The following is a 16671-nucleotide window of genomic DNA, read 5'->3' on the forward strand; positions in this document are numbered from 1 at the left end:
GGGGGGTGTTTCGTCTTTTTTCAACTTTTTCGTAAGGGGGGGGTGTTTCGTCTTTTTTCAAATTTTTCGTGAGGGGGGTGGGTCAATTGAGAATATTCATGAAGAAATTCGGCTTCAAAAAAGTTGAAAATTTTCATGAAGAAATTCGGCTTCAAAAAAGTTTTCGCAAGGGGGGGGTGTTTCATCTTTTTTCAACTTTTTCGTAAGGGGGGGTGTTTCGTCTTTTTTCAATTTTTTCGTAAGAGGGGGGTGTTTCGTCTTTTTTCAACTTTTTCGTGAGGGGGGGGGGTCAATTGAAAATATTCATGAAAAAATTCGGCTTCAAAAAAGTTGAAAATTTTCATGAATTATTTGGGCTTCAAAAAAGTTTAAAATTTTCATGAAGAAATTCGGCTTCAAAAAAGTTTAAAATTTTCATGAAGTATTTGGGCTTCAAAAAAGTTGAAAATATTCATGAAGAAATTCGGCTTCAAAAAAGTTGAAAATTTTCATGAAGTATTTGGGCTTCAAAAATGTTTTAAATTTTCATGAAGAAATTCGGTTTCAAAATAGTTTTCGCAAGGGGGGGGTGTTTCGTCTTTTTTCAACTTTTTCGTAAGGGGGGGTATTTCCTCTTTTTTCAACTTTTTCATAAGGGGGGGTTGGTCAATTGAAATTTTTCATGAAGTATTTGGGCTTCAAAAAAGTTGAAAATTTTCATGAAGTATTTGGGCTTCAAAAAAGTTGAAAATATTCATGAAGAAATTCGGCTTCAAAAAAGTTGAAAATTTTCATTAAGTATTTGGAATTCAAAAAAGTTGAAAATTTTCATGAAGAAATTCGCCATCAAAAAAGTTGAAAATTTTCATGAAGTATTTGGGCTTCCAAAAAGTTGAAAATTTTCATGAAGAAATTCGGATTCAAAAAGGTTGAAAATTTTCATGAAGTATTTGGGCTTCAAAAAAGTTGAAAATATTCATGAAGAAATTCGGCTTCAAAAAAGTTGAAAATTTTCATGAAGTATTTGGGCTTGAATTTTTTTTTAAATTTTCATGAAGAAATTCGGCTTCAAAAAAGTTTAAGATTTTCATGAAGAAATTCGGCTTCAAAAAAGTTTTCGCAAGGGGGGGGGTGTTTCGTCTTTTTTCAACTTTTTCGTAAGAGGGGGGTGTTTCGTCTTTTTTCAACTTTTTCGTGAGGGCGGGTGGGTCAATTGAAAATATTCATGAAGAAATTCGGCTTCAAAAAAGTTTAAAATTTTCATGAAGTATTTGGGCTTCAAAAAAGTTGAAAATATTCATGAAGAAATTCGGCTTCAAAAAAGTTGAAAATTTTCATGAAGTATTTGGGCTTCAAAAATGTTTTAAATTTTCATGAAGAAATTCGGTTTCAAAATAGTTTTCGCAAGGGGGGGGTGTTTCGTCTTTTTTCAACTTTTTCGTAAGGGGGGGTATTTCCTCTTTTTTCAACTTTTTCATAAGGGGGGGTTGGTCAATTGAAATTTTTCATGAAGTATTTGGGCTTCAAAAAAGTTGAAAATTTTCATGAAGTTTTTGGGCTTCAAAAAAGTTGAAAATTTTCATGAAGTATTTGGGCTTCAAAAAAGTTGAAAATATTCATGAAGAAATTCGGCTTCAAAAAAGTTGAAAATTTTCATTAAGTATTTGGAATTCAAAAAAGTTGAAAATTTTCATGAAGAAATTCGCCATCAAAAAAGTTGAAAATTTTCATGAAGTATTTGGGCTTCCAAAAAGTTGAAAATTTTCATGAAGAAATTCGGCTTCAAAAAGGTTGAAAATTTTCATGAAGTATTTGGGCTTCAAAAAAGTTGAAAATATTCATGAAAAAATTCGGCTTCAAAAAAGTTGAAAATTTTCATGAAGTATTTGGGCTTGAATTTTTTTTTAAATTTTCATGAAGAAATTCGGCTTCAAAAAAGTTTAAAATTTTCATGAAGAAATTCGGCTTCAAAAAAGTTTTCGCAAGGGGGGGGGGGTGTTTCGTCTTTTTTCAACTTTTTCGTAAGAGGGGGGTGTTTTGTCTTTTTTCAACTTTTTCGTGAGGGGGGGTGGGTCAATTGAAAATATTCATGAAGAAATTCGGCTTCAAAAAAGTTGAACATTTTCATGAAGTATTTGGGCTTCAAAAAAGTTAAAAATATTCATGAAGAAATTCGGCTTCAAAAAAGTTGAAAATTTTCATGAAGTATTTGGGCTTGAAAATTTTTTTAAATTTTCATGAAGAAATTCGGCTTCAAAAAAGTTTAAAATTTTCATGAAGAAATTCGGCTTCAAAAAAGTTGAAAATTTTCATGAAGTATTTGGACTTCAAAAAAGTTGAAAATTTTCATGAAGAAATTCGGCTTCAAAAAAGTTTTCGCAAGGGGGGGGTGTTTCGTCTTTTTTCAATTTTTTCGTAAGTGGGGGGTGTTTCGTCTTTTTTCAACTTTTTCGTAAGAGGGGGGTGTTTCGTCTTTTTTCAACTTTTTCGTGAGGGGGGGTGGGTCAATTGAAAATATTCATGAAGAAATTCGGCTTCAAAAAAGTTGAAAATTTTCATGAAGTATTTCGGCTTCCAAAAAGTTGAAAATTTTCATGAAGAAATTCGGATTCAAAAAGGTTGAAAATTTTCATGAAGTATTTGGGCTTCAAAAAAGTTGAAAATATTCATGAAGAAATTCGGCTTCAAAAAAGTTGAAAATTTTCATGAAGTATTTGGGCTTGAAATTTTTTTTAAATTTTCATGAAGAAATTCGGCTTCAAAAAAGTTGAAAATTTTCATGAAGAATTTGGGCTTCAAAAAAGTTGAAAATATTCATGAAGAAATTCGGCTTCAAAAAAGTTGAAAATTTTCATGAAGTATTTGGGCTTGAAATTTTTTTTAAATTTTCATGAAGAAATTCGGCTTCAAAAAAGTTGAAAATTTTCATGAAGAATTTGGGCTTAAAAAAAGTTGAAAATTTTCATGAAGAAATTCGGCTTCAAAAAAGTTGAAAATTTTCATGAAGTATTTGGGCTTCAAAAATGTTTAAAATTTTCATGAAGAAATATGGTTTCAAAAATTTTTAAAATTTTCATGAAGAAATTCGGCTTCAAAAAAGATGAAAATTTTCATGAAGTATTTGGGCTTCAAAAAAGTTGAAAATTTTCATGAAGAAATTCGTCTTCAAAAAAGTTTTCGCAAGGGGGGGGGTGTTTCGTCTTTTTTCAACTTTTTCGTAAGAGGGGGGTGTTTCGTCTTTTTTCAACTTTTTCGTGAGGGGGGGTGGGTCAATTGAAAATATTCATGAAGAAATTCGGCTCCAAAAAAGTTGAAAATTTTCATGAAGTATTTGGGCTTCAAAAAAGTTGAAAATATTCATGAAGAAATTCGGCTACAAAAAAGTTGAAAATTTTCATGAAGAAATTCGGCTTCAAAAAAGTTGAAAATTTTCATGAAGAAATTCGGCTTCAAAAAAGTTTTCGCAAGGGGGGGGGTGTTTCGTCTTTTTTCAACTTTTTCGTAAGAGGGGGGTGTTTCGTCTTTTTTCAACTTTTTCGTGAGGGGGGGTGGGTCAATTGAAAATATTCATGAAGAAATTCGGCTTCAAAAAAGTTGAACATTTTCATGAAGTATTTGGGCTTCAAAAAAGTTAAAAATATTCATGAAGAAATTCGGCTTCAAAAAAGTTGAAAATTTTCATGAAGTATTTGGGCTTGAAAATTTTTTTAAATTTTCATGAAGAAATTCGGCTTCAAAAAAGTTTAAAATTTTCATGAAGAAATTCGGCTTCAAAAAAGTTGAAAATTTTCATGAAGTATTTGGACTTCAAAAAAGTTGAAAATTTTCATGAAGAAATTCGGCTTCAAAAAAGTTTTCGCAATGGGGGGGTGTTTCGTCTTTTTTCAATTTTTTCGTAAGTGGGGGGTGTTTCGTCTTTTTTCAACTTTTTCGTAAGAGGGGGGTGTTTCGTCTTTTTTCAACTTTTTCGTGAGGGGGGGTGGGTCAATTGAAAATATTCATGAAGAAATTCGGCTTCAAAAAAGTTGAAAATTTTCATGAAGTATTTCGGCTTCCAAAAAGTTGAAAATTTTCATGAAGAAATTCGGATTCAAAAAGGTTGAAAATTTTCATGAAGTATTTGGGCTTCAAAAAAGTTGAAAATATTCATGAAGAAATTCGGCTTCAAAAAAGTTGAAAATTTTCATGAAGTATTTGGGCTTGAAATTTTTTTTAAATTTTCATGAAGAAATTCGGCTTCAAAAAAGTTGAAAATTTTCATGAAGAATTTGGGCTTAAAAAAAGTTGAAAATTTTCATGAAGAAATTCGGTTTCAAAAAATTTTAAAATTTTCATGAAGAAATTCGGCTTCAAAAAAGATGAAAATTTTCATGAAGTATTTGGGCTTCAAAAAAGTTGAAAATTTTCATGAAGAAATTCGTCTTCAAAAAAGTTTTCGCAAGGGGGGGGGTGTTTCGTCTTTTTTCAACTTTTTCGTAAGAGGGGGGTGTTTCGTCTTTTTTCAACTTTTTCGTGAGGGGGGGTGGGTCAATTGAAAATATTCATGAAGAAATTCGGCTCCAAAAAAGTTGAAAATTTTCATGAAGTATTTGGGCTTCAAAAAAGTTGAAAATATTCATGAAGAAATTCGGCTACAAAAAAGTTGAAAATTTTCATGAAGAAATTCGGCTTCAAAAAAGTTTAAAATTTTCATGAAGTATTTGGGCTTCAAAAAAGTTGAAAATTTTCATGAAGAAATTCGGCTTCAAAAAAGTTGAAAATTTTCATGAAGAAATTCGGCTTCAAAAAAGATGAACGTTTTCATGAAGTATTTGGGCTTCAAAAAAGTTGAAAATTTTCATTAAGAAATTCGGCTTCAAAAAAGTTGAAAATTTTCATGAAGTATTTGGGCTTCAAAAAAGTTGAAAATTTTCATGAAGAAATTCGGCTTCAAAAAAGATGAACGTTTTCATGAAGTATTTGGGCTTCAAAAAAGTTGAAAATTTTCATTAAGAAATTCGGCTTCAAAAAAGTTGAAAATTTTCATGAAGTATTTGGGCTTCAAAAAAGTTGAAAATTTTCATGAAGAAATTCGGCTTCAAAAAAGTTTTCGCAAGGGGGGGGTGTTTCGTCTTTTTTCAACTTTTTCGTAAGAGGAGGGTGTTTCGTCTTTTTTCAACTTTTTCGTGAGGGGGGGTGGGTCAATTGAAAATATTCATGAAGAAATTCGGCTTCAAAAAAGTTGAAATTTTTCATGAAGTATTTGGGCTTCAAAAAAGTTTAAAATTTTCATGAAGAAATTCGGCTTCAAAAAGGTTGAAAATTTTCATGAAGTATTTGGGCTTCAAAAAAGTTGAAAATATTCATGAAGAAATTCGGCTTCAAAAAAGTTGAAAATTTTCATGAAGTATTTGGGCTTGAAATTTTTTTTAAATTTTCATGAAGAAATTCGGCTTCAAAAAAGTTTAAAATTTTCATGAAGAAATTCGGCTTCAAAAAAGTTTTCGCAAGGGGGGGGTGTTTCGTCTTTTTTCAACTTTTTCGTAAGGGGGGGGTGTTTCGTCTTTTTTCAACTTTTTCGTAAGAGGGGTGTGTTTCGTCTTTTTTCAACTTTTTCGTGAGGGGGTGGGTCAATTGAAAATATTCATGAAGAAATTCGGCTTCTAAAAAGTTTTCGCAAGGGGGGGGTGTTTCGTCTTTTTTCAACTTTTTCGTTAGCGGGGGTGGGTCAATTGAAAATATTCATTAAGAAATTTGGCTTCAAAAAAGATGAAAATTTTCATGAAGTATTTGGGCTTCAAAAAAGTTGAAAATTTTCATGAAGAAATTCGGCTTCAAAAAAGTTTTCGCAAGGGGGGGGTGTTTCGTCTTTTTTCAACTTTTTCGTAAGAGGGGGGTGTTTCGTCTTTTTTCAACTTTTTCGTGAGGGGGGGTGGGTCAATTGAAAATATTCATGAAGAAATTCGGCTTCAAAAAAGATGAACGTTTTCATGAAGTATTTGGGTTTCAAAAAAGTTGAAAATTTTCATGAAGTATTTGGGCTTCAAAAAAGTTGAAAATTTTCATGAAGAAATTCGGCTTCAAAAAAGATGAACGTTTTCATGAAGTATTTGGGCTTCAAAAAAGTTGAAAATTTTCATTAAGAAATTCGGCTTCAAAAAAGTTGAAAATTTTCATGAAGTATTTGGGCTTCAAAAAAGTTGAAAATTTTCATTAAGAAATTCGGCTTCAAAAAAGTTTTCGCAAGGGGGGGGTGTTTCGTCTTTTTTCAACTTTTTCGTAAGAGGAGGGTGTTTCGTCTTTTTTCAACTTTTTCGTGAGGGGGGGTGGGTCAATTGAAAATATTCATGAAGAAATTCGGCTTCAAAAAAGTTAAAAATTTTCATGAAGAAATTCGGCTTCAAAAAAGTTTTCGCAAGGGGGGGGTGTTTCGTCTTTTTTCAACTTTTTCGTAAGGGGGGGGTGTTTCGTCTTTTTTCAACTTTTTCGTAAGAGGGGTGTGTTTCGTCTTTTTTCAACTTTTTCGTGAGGGGGTGGGTCAATTGAAAATATTCATGAAGAAATTCGGCTTCTAAAAAGTTTTCGCAAGGGGGGGGTGTTTCGTCTTTTTTCAACTTTTTCGTTAGCGGGGGTGGGTCAATTGAAAATATTCATGAAGAAATTTGGCTTCAAAAAAGATGAAAATTTTCATGAAGTATTTGGGATTCAAAAAAGTTGAAAATTTTCATGAAGAAATTCGGCTTCAAAAAAGTTTTCGCAAGGGGGGGGTGTTTCGTCTTTTTTCAACTTTTTCGTAAGAGGGGGGTGTTTCGTCTTTTTTCAACTTTTTCGTGAGGGGGGGTGGGTCAATTGAAAATATTCATGAAGAAATTCGGCTTCAAAAAAGATGAACGTTTTCATGAAGTATTTGGGTTTCAAAAAAGTTGAAAATTTTCATGAAGTATTTGGGCTTCAAAAAAGTTGAAAATTTTCATGAAGAAATTCGGCTTCAAAAAAGATGAACGTTTTCATGAAGTATTTGGGCTTCAAAAATGTTTTAAATTTTCATGAAGAAATTCGGTTTCAAAATAGTTTTCGCAAGGGGGGGCTGTTTCGTCTTTTTTCAACTTTTTCGTAAGGGGGGGTATTTCCTCTTTTTTCAACTTTTTCATAAGGGGGGGTTGGTCAATTGAAATTTTTCATGAAGTATTTGGGCTTCAAAAAAGTTGAAAATTTTCATGAAGTTTTTGGGCTTCAAAAAAGTTGAAAATTTTCATGAAGTATTTGGGCTTCAAAAAAGTTGAAAATATTCATGAAGAAATTCGCCTTCAAAAAAGTTGAAAATTTTCATGAAGTATTTGGGCTTCCAAAAAGTTGAAAATTTTCATGAAGTATTTGGGCTTCAAAAAAGTTGAAAATATTCATGAAGAAATTCGGCTTCAAAAAAGTTGAAAATTTTCATTAAGTATTTGGAATTCCAAAAAGTTGAAAATTTTCATGAAGAAATTCGGCTTCAAAAAGGTTGAAAATTTTCATGAAGTATTTGGGCTTCAAAAAAGTTGAAAATATTCATGAAGAAATTCGGCTTCAAAAAAGTTGAAAATTTTCATGAAGTATTTGGGCTTGAATTTTTTTTTAAATTTTCATGAAGAAATTCGGCTTCAAAAAAGTTTAAAATTTTCATGAAGAAATTCGGCTTCAAAAAAGTTTTCGCAAGGGGGGGGGTGTTTCGTCTTTTTTCAACTTTTTCGTAAGAGGGGGGTGTTTCGTATTTTTTCAACTTTTTCGTGAGGGGGGGTGGGTCAATTGAAAATATTCATGAAGAAATTCGGCTTCAAAAAAGTTGAACATTTTCATGAAGTATTTGGGCTTCAAAAAAGTTAAAAATATTCATGAAGAAATTCGGCTTCAAAAAAGTTGAAAATTTTCATGAAGTATTTGGGCTTGAAAATTTTTTTAAATTTTCATGAAGAAATTCGGCTTCAAAAAAGTTTAAAATTTTCATGAAGAAATTCGGCTTCAAAAAAGTTGAAAATTTTCATGAAGTATTTGGACTTCAAAAAAGTTGAAAATTTTCATGAAGAAATTCGGCTTCAAAAAAGTTTTCGCAAGGGGGGGGTGTTTCGTCTTTTTTCAATTTTTTCGTAAGTGGGGGGTGTTTCGTCTTTTTTCAACTTTTTCGTAAGAGGGGGGTGTTTCGTCTTTTTTCAACTTTTTCGTGAGGGGGGGTGGGTCAATTGAAAATATTCATGAAGAAATTCGGCTTCAAAAAAGTTGAAAATTTTCATGAAGTATTTCGGCTTCCAAAAAGTTGAAAATTTTCATGAAGAAATTCGGATTCAAAAAGGTTGAAAATTTTCATGAAGTATTTGGGCTTCAAAAAAGTTGAAAATATTCATGAAGAAATTCGGCTTCAAAAAAGTTGAAAATTTTCATGAAGTATTTGGGCTTGAATTTTTTTTTAAATTTTCATGAAGAAATTCGGCTTCAAAAAAGTTGAAAATTTTCATGAAGAATTTGGGCTTAAAAAAAGTTGAAAATTTTCATGAAGAAATTCGGCTTCAAAAAAGTTGAAAATTTTCATGAAGTATTTGGGCTTCAAAAATGTTTAAAATTTTCATGAAGAAATTCGGTTTCAAAAATTTTTAAAATTTTCATGAAGAAATTCGGCTTCAAAAAAGATGAAAATTTTCATGAAGTATTTGGGCTTCAAAAAAGTTGAAAATTTTCATGAAGAAATTCGTCTTCAAAAAAGTTTTCGCAAGGGGGGGGTGTTTCGTCTTTTTTCAACTTTTTCGTAAGAGGGGTGTGTTTCGTCTTTTTTCAACTTTTTCGTGAGGGGGGGTGGGTCAATTGAAAATATTCATGAAGAAATTCGGCTCCAAAAAAGTTGAAAATTTTCATGAAGTATTTGGGCTTCAAAAAAGTTGAAAATATTCATGAAGAAATTCGGCTTCAAAAAAGTTGAAAATTTTCATGAAGAAATTCGGCTTCAAAAAAGTTTTGGCAAGGGGGGGGTGTTTCGTCTTTTTTCAACTTTTTCGTAAGGGGGGGGTGTTTCGTCTTTTTTCAACTTTTTCGTAAGAGGGGTGTGTTTCGTCTTTTTTCAACTTTTTCATGAGGGGGTGGGTCAATTGAAAATATTCATGAAGAAATTCGGCTTCTAAAAAGTTTTCGCAAGGGGGGGGTGTTTCGTCTTTTTTCAACTTTTTCGTTAGCGGGGGTGGGTCAATTGAAAATATTCATGAAGAAATTTGGCTTCAAAAAAGATGAAAATTTTCATGAAGTATTTGGGCTTCAAAAAAGTTGAAAATTTTCATGAAGAAATTCGGCTTCAAAAAAGTTTTCGCAAGGGGGGGGTGTTTCGTCTTTTTTCAACTTTTTCGTAAGAGGGGGGTGTTTCGTCTTTTTTCAACTTTTTCGTGAGGGGGGGTGGGTCAATTGAAAATATTCATGAAGAAATTCGGCTTCAAAAAAGATGAACGTTTTCATGAAGTATTTGGGTTTCAAAAAAGTTGAAAATTTTCATGAAGTATTTGGGTTTCAAAAAAGTTGAAAATTTTCATGAAGTATTTGGGCTTCAAAAAAGTTGAAAATTTTCATGAAGAAATTCGGCTTCAAAAAAGATGAACGTTTTCATGAAGTATTTGGGCTTCAAAAAAGTTGAAAATTTTCATTAAGAAATTCGGCTTCAAAAAAGTTGAAAATTTTCATGAAGTATTTGGGCTTCAAAAAAGTTGAAAATTTTCATGAAGAAATTCGGCTTCAAAAAAGTTTTCGCAAGGGGGGGGTGTTTCGTCTTTTTTCAATTTTTTCGTAAGTGGGGGGTGTTTCGTCTTTTTTCAACTTTTTCGTAAGAGGGGGGTGTTTCGTCTTTTTTCAACTTTTTCGTGAGGGGGGGTGGGTCAATTGAAAATATTCATGAAGAAATTCGGCTTCAAAAAAGTTGAAAATTTTCATGAAGTATTTCGGCTTCCAAAAAGTTGAAAATTTTCATGAAGAAATTCGGATTCAAAAAGGTTGAAAATTTTCATGAAGTATTTGGGCTTCAAAAAAGTTGAAAATATTCATGAAGAAATTCGGCTTCAAAAAAGTTGAAAATTTTCATGAAGTATTTGGGCTTGAAATTTTTTTTAAATTTTCATGAAGAAATTCGGCTTCAAAAAAGTTGAAAATTTTCATGAAGAATTTGGGCTTAAAAAAAGTTGAAAATTTTCATGAAGAAATTCGGCTTCAAAAAAGTTGAAAATTTTCATGAAGTATTTGGGCTTCAAAAATGTTTAAAATTTTCATGAAGAAATTCGGTTTCAAAAATTTTTAAAATTTTCATGAAGAAATTCGGCTTCAAAAAAGATGAAAATTTTCATGAAGTATTTGGGCTTCAAAAAAGTTGAAAATTTTCATGAAGAAATTCGTCTTCAAAAAAGTTTTCGCAAGTGGGGGGGTGTTTCGTCTTTTTTCAAATTTTTCGTAAGAGGGGGGTGTTTCGTCTTTTTTCAACTTTTTCGTGAGGGGGGGTGGGTCAATTGAAAATATTCATGAAGAAATTCGGCTCCAAAAAAGTTGAAAATTTTCATGAAGTATTTGGGCTTCAAAAAAGTTGAAAATATTCATGAAGAAATTCGGCTACAAAAAAGTTGAAAATTTTCATGAAGAAATTCGGCTTCAAAAAAGTTTAAAATTGTCATGAAGTATTTGGGCTTCAAAAAAGTTGAAAATTTTCATGAAGAAATTCGGCTTCAAAAAAGTTTTGGCAAGGGGGGGGTGTTTCGTCTTTTTTCAACTTTTTCGTAAGGGGGGGTGTTTCGTCTTTTTTCAACTTTTTCGTAAGAGGGGTGTGTTTCGTCTTTTTTCAACTTTTTCATGAGGGGGTGGGTCAATTGAAAATATTCATGAAGAAATTCGGCTTCTAAAAAGTTTTCGCAAGGGGGGGGTGTTTCGTCTTTTTTCAACTTTTTCGTTAGCGGGGGTGGGTCAATTGAAAATATTCATGAAGAAATTTGGCTTCAAAAAAGATGAAAATTTTCATGAAGTATTTGGGCTTCAAAAAAGTTGAAAATTTTCATGAAGAAATTCGGCTTCAAAAAAGTTTTCGCAAGGGGGGGGTGTTTCGTCTTTTTTCAACTTTTTCGTAAGAGGGGGGTGTTTCGTCTTTTTTCAACTTTTTCGTGAGGGGGGGTGGGTCAATTGAAAATATTCATGAAGAAATTCGGCTTCAAAAAAGATGAACGTTTTCATGAAGTATTTGGGTTTCAAAAAAGTTGAAAATTTTCATGAAGTATTTGGGTTTCAAAAAAGTTGAAAATTTTCATAAAGTATTTGGGCTTCAAAAAAGTTGAAAATTTTCATGAAGAAATTCGGCTTCAAAAAAGATGAACGTTTTCATGAAGTATTTGGGCTTCAAAAAAGTTGAAAATTTTCATTAAGAAATTCGGCTTCAAAAAAGTTGAAAATTTTCATGAAGTATTTGGGCTTCAAAAAAGTTGAAAATTTTCATGAAGAAATTCGGCTTCAAAAAAGTTTTCGCAAGGGGGGGGTGTTTCGTCTTTTTTCAACTTTTTCGTAAGAGGAGGGTGTTTCGTCTTTTTTCAACTTTTTCGTGAGGGGGGTGGGTCAATTGAAAATATTCATGAAGAAATTCGGCTTCAAAAAAGTTGAAATTTTTCATGAAGTATTTGGGCTTCAAAAAAGTTGAAAATATTCATGAAGAAATTCGGCTTCAAAAAAGTTGAAAATTTTCATGAAGTATTTGGGCTTGAAATTTTTTTTAAATTTTCATGAAGAAATTCGGCTTCAAAAAAGTTTAAAATTTTCATGAAGAAATTCGGCTTCAAAAAAGTTTTCGCAAGGGGGGGGTGTTTCGTCTTTTTTCAACTTTTTCGTAAGAGGGGTGTGTTTCGTCTTTTTTCAACTTTTTCGTGAGGGGGTGGGTCAATTGAAAATATTCATGAAGAAATTCGGCTTCTAAAAAGTTTTCGCAAGGGGGGGGTGTTTCGTCTTTTTTCAACTTTTTCGTTAGCGGGGGTGGGTCAATTGAAAATATTCATGAATAAATTTGGCTTCAAAAAAGATGAAAATTTTCATGAAGTATTTGGGCTTCAAAAAAGTTGAAAATTTTCATGAAGAAATTCGGCTTCAAAAAAGTTTTCGCAAGGGGGGGGTGTTTCGTCTTTTTTCAACTTTTTCGTAAGAGGGGGGTGTTTCGTCTTTTTTCAACTTTTTCGTGAGGGGGGGTGGGTCAATTGAAAATATTCATGAAGAAATTCGGCTTCAAAAGAGATGAACGTTTTCATGAAGTATTTGGGTTTCAAAAAAGTTGAAAATTTTCATGAAGTATTTGGGTTTCAAAAAAGTTGAAAATTTTCATGAAGTATTTGGGCTTCAAAAAAGTTGAAAATTTTCATGAAGAAATTCGGCTTCAAAAAAGATGAACGTTTTCATGAAGTATTTGGGCTTCAAAAAAGTTGAAAATTTTCATTAAGAAATTCGGCTTCAAAAAAGTTGAAAATTTTCATGAAGTATTTGGGCTTCAAAAAAGTTGAAAATTTTCATTAAGAAATTCGGCTTCAAAAAATTTTTCGCAAGGGGGGGGTGTTTCGTCTTTTTTCAACTTTTTCGTAAGAGGAGGGTGTTTCGTCTTTTTTCAACTTTTTCGTGAGGGGGGGTGGGTCAATTGAAAATATTCATGAAGAAATTCGGCTTCAAAAAAGTTGAAATTTTTCATGAAGTATTTGGGCTTCAAAAAAGTTTAAAATTTTCATGAAGAAATTCGGCTTCAAAAAGGTTGAAAATTTTCATGAAGTATTTGGGCTTCAAAAAAGTTGAAAATATTCATGAAGAAATTCGGCTTCAAAAAAGTTGAAAATTTTCATGAAGTATTTGGGCTTGAAATTTTTTTTAAATTTTCATGAAGAAATTCGGCTTCAAAAAAGTTTAAAATTTTCATGAAGAAATTCGGCTTCAAAAAAGTTTTCGCAAGGGGGGGGTGTTTCGTCTTTTTTCAACTTTTTCGTAAGGGGGGGGTGTTTCGTCTTTTTTCAACTTTTTCGTAAGAGGGGTGTGTTTCGTCTTTTTTCAACTTTTTCGTGAGGGGGTGGGTCAATTGAAAATATTCATGAAGAAATTCGGCTTCTAAAAAGTTTTCGCAAGGGGGGGGTGTTTCGTCTTTTTTCAACTTTTTCGTTAGCGGGGGTTGGTCAATTGAAAATATTCATGAAGAAATTTGGCTTCAAAAAAGATGAAAATTTTCATGAAGTATTTGGGCTTCAAAAAAGTTGAAAATTTTCATGAAGAAATTCGGCTTCAAAAAAGTTTTCGCAAGGGGGGGGTGTTTCGTCTTTTTTCAACTTTTTCGTAAGAGGGGGGTGTTTCGTCTTTTTTCAACTTTTTCGTGAGGGGGGGTGGGTCAATTGAAAATATTCATGAAGAAATTCGGCTTCAAAAAAGATGAACGTTTTCATGAAGTATTTGGGTTTCAAAAAAGTTGAAAATTTTCATGAAGTATTTGGGTTTCAAAAAAGTTGAAAATTTTCATGAAGTATTTGGGCTTTAAAAAAGTTGAAAATATTCATGAAGAAATTCGGCATCAAAACAGTTGAAAATTTTCATGAAGAAATTCGGCTTCAAAAAAGTTTTCGCAAGGGGGGGTGTTTCGTCTTTTTTCAACTTTTTCGTAAGGGGGGGGTATTTCGTCTTTTTTCAACTTTTTCGTAAGAGGGGGGTGTTTCGTCTTTTTTCAACTTTTTCGTGAGGGGGGGTGGGTCAAATGAAAATATTCATGAAGAAATTCTGCTTCAAAAAAGTTGAAAATTTTCATGAAGTATTTGGGCTTCAAAAATGTTTTGAATTTTCATGAAGAAATTCGGCTTCAAAAAAGTTGAAAATTTTCATGAAGAAATTCGGCTTCAAAAAAGATGAACGTTTTCATGAAGTATTTGGGCTTCAAAAAAGTTGAAAATTTTCATGAAGTATTTGGGTTTCAAAAAAGTTGATAATTTTCATGAAGTATTTGGGTTTCAAAAAAGTTGAAAATATTCATGAAGAAATTCGGCTTCAAAACAGTTGAAAATTTTCATGAAGAAATTCGGCTTCAAAAAAGTTTTCGCAAGGGGGGGGTGTTTCGTCTTTTTTCAACTTTTTCGTAAGGGGGGGGTGTTTCGTCTTTTTTCAACTTTTTCGTAAGAGGGGGGTGTTTCGTCTCTTTTCAACTTTTTCGTGAGGGGGGGTGGGTCAATTGAAAATATTCATGAAGAAATTCGGCTTCAAAAAAGATGAACGTTTTCATGAAGTATTTGGGTTTCAAAAAAGTTGAAAATTTTCATGAAGTATTTGGGTTTCAAAAAAGTTGAAAATTTTCATGAAGTATTTGGGCTTCAAAAAAGTTGAAAATTTTCATGAAGAAATTCGGCTTCAAAAAAGATGAACGTTTTCATGAAGTATTTGGGCTTCAAAAAAGTTTAAAATTTTCATTAAGAAATTCGGCATCAAAAAAGTTGAAAATTTTCATGAAGTATTTGGGCTTCAAAAAAGTTGAAAATTTTCATTAAGAAATTCGGCTTCAAAAAAGTTTTCGCAAGGGGGGGGTGTTTCGTCTTTTTTCAACTTTTTCGTAAGAGGAGGGTGTTTCGTCTTTTTTCAACTTTTTCGTGAGGGGGGGTGGGTCAATTGAAAATATTCATGAAGAAATTCGGCTTCAAAAAAGTTGAAATTTTTCATGAAGTATTTGGGCTTCAAAAAAGTTTAAAATTTTCATGAAGAAATTCGGCTTCAAAAAGGTTGAAAATTTTCATGAAGTATTTGGGCTTCAAAAAAGTTGAAAATATTCATGAAGAAATTCGGCTTCAAAAAAGTTGAAAATTTTCATGAAGTATTTGGGCTTGAAATTTTTTTTAAATTTTCATGAAGAAATTCGGCTTCAAAAAAGTTTAAAATTTTCATGAAGAAATTCGGCTTCAAAAAAGTTTTCGCAAGGGGGGGGTGTTTCGTCTTTTTTCAACTTTTTCGTAAGGGGGGGGTGTTTCGTCTTTTTTCAACTTTTTCGTAAGAGGGGTGTGTTTCGTCTTTTTTCAACTTTTTCGTGAGGGGGTGGGTCAATTGAAAATATTCATGAAGAAATTCGGCTTCTAAAAAGTTTTCGCAAGGGGGGGGTGTTTCGTCTTTTTTCAACTTTTTCGTTAGCGGGGGTGGGTCAATTGAAAATATTCATGAAGAAATTTGGCTTCAAAAAAGATGAAAATTTTCATGAAGTATTTGGGCTTCAAAAAAGTTGAAAATTTTCATGAAGAAATTCGGCTTCAAAAAAGTTTTCGCAAGGGGGGGTGTTTCGTCTTTTTTCAACTTTTTCGTAAGAGGGGGGTGTTTCGTCTTTTTTCAACTTTTTCGTGAGGGGGGGTGGGTCAATTGAAAATATTCATGAAGAAATTCGGCTTCAAAAAAGATGAACGTTTTCATGAAGTATTTGGGTTTCAAAAAAGTTGAAAATTTTCATGAAGTATTTGGGTTTCAAAAAAGTTGAAAATTTTCATGAAGTATTTGGGCTTCAAAAAAGTTGAAAATTTTCATGAAGAAATTCGGCTTCAAAAAAGATGAACGTTTTCATGAAGTATTTGGGCTTCAAAAAAGTTGAAAATTTTCATGAAGAAATTCGGCTTCAAAAAAGTTTTCGCAAGGGGGGGGTGTTTCGTCTTTTTTCAACTTTTTCGTAAGAGGGGGGTGTTTCGTCTTTTTTCAACTTTTTCGTGAGGGGGGGTGGGTCAATTGAAAATATTCATGAAGAAATTCGGCTTCAAAAAAGATGAACGTTTTCATGAAGTATTTGGGTTTCAAAAAAGTTGAAAATTTTCATGAAGTATTTGGGTTTCAAAAAAGTTGAAAATTTTCATGAAGTATTTGGGCTTCAAAAAAGTTGAAAATTTTCATGAAGAAATTCGGCTTCAAAAAAGATGAACGTTTTCATGAAGTATTTGGGCTTCAAAAAAGTTGAAAATTTTCATGAAGTATTTGGGTTTCAAAAAAGTTGAAAATATTCATGAAGAAATTCGGCATCAAAACAGTTGAAAATTTTCATGAAGAAATTCGGCTTCAAAAAAGTTTTCGCAAGGGGGGGGTGTTTCGTCTTTTTTCAACTTTTTCGTAAGGGGGGGGTATTTCGTCTTTTTTCAACTTTTTCGTAAGAGGGGGGTGTTTCGTCTTTTTTCAACTTTTTCGTGAGGGGGGGTGGGTCAAATGAAAATATTCATGAAGAAATTCTGCTTTAAAAAAGTTGAAAATTTTCATGAAGTATTTGGGCTTCAAAAATGTTTTAAATTTTCATGAAGAAATTCGGCTTCAAAAAAGTTGAAAATTTTCATGAAGAAATTCGGCTTCAAAAAAGATGAACGTTTTCATGAAGTATTTGGGCTTCAAAAAAGTTGAAAATTTTCATGAAGTATTTGGGTTTCAAAAAAGTTGATAATTTTCATGAAGTATTTGGGTTTCAAAAAAGTTGAAAATATTCATGAAGAAATTCGGCTTCAAAACAGTTGAAAATTTTCATGAAGAAATTCGGCTTCAAAAAAGTTTTCGCAAGGGGGGGGTGTTTCGTCTTTTTTCAACTTTTTCGTAAGGGGGGGGTGTTTCGTCTTTTTTCAACTTTTTCGTAAGAGGGGGGTGTTTCGTCTCTTTTCAACTTTTTCGTGAGGGGGGGTGGGTCAATTGAAAATATTCATGAAGAAATTCGGCTTCAAAAAAGTTGAA

The sequence above is a fragment of the Labrus mixtus genome, chromosome 2 (genome assembly GCF_963584025.1).
Source record: "Labrus mixtus chromosome 2, fLabMix1.1, whole genome shotgun sequence".
Lineage (NCBI taxonomy): Eukaryota > Metazoa > Chordata > Actinopteri > Labriformes > Labridae > Labrus > Labrus mixtus.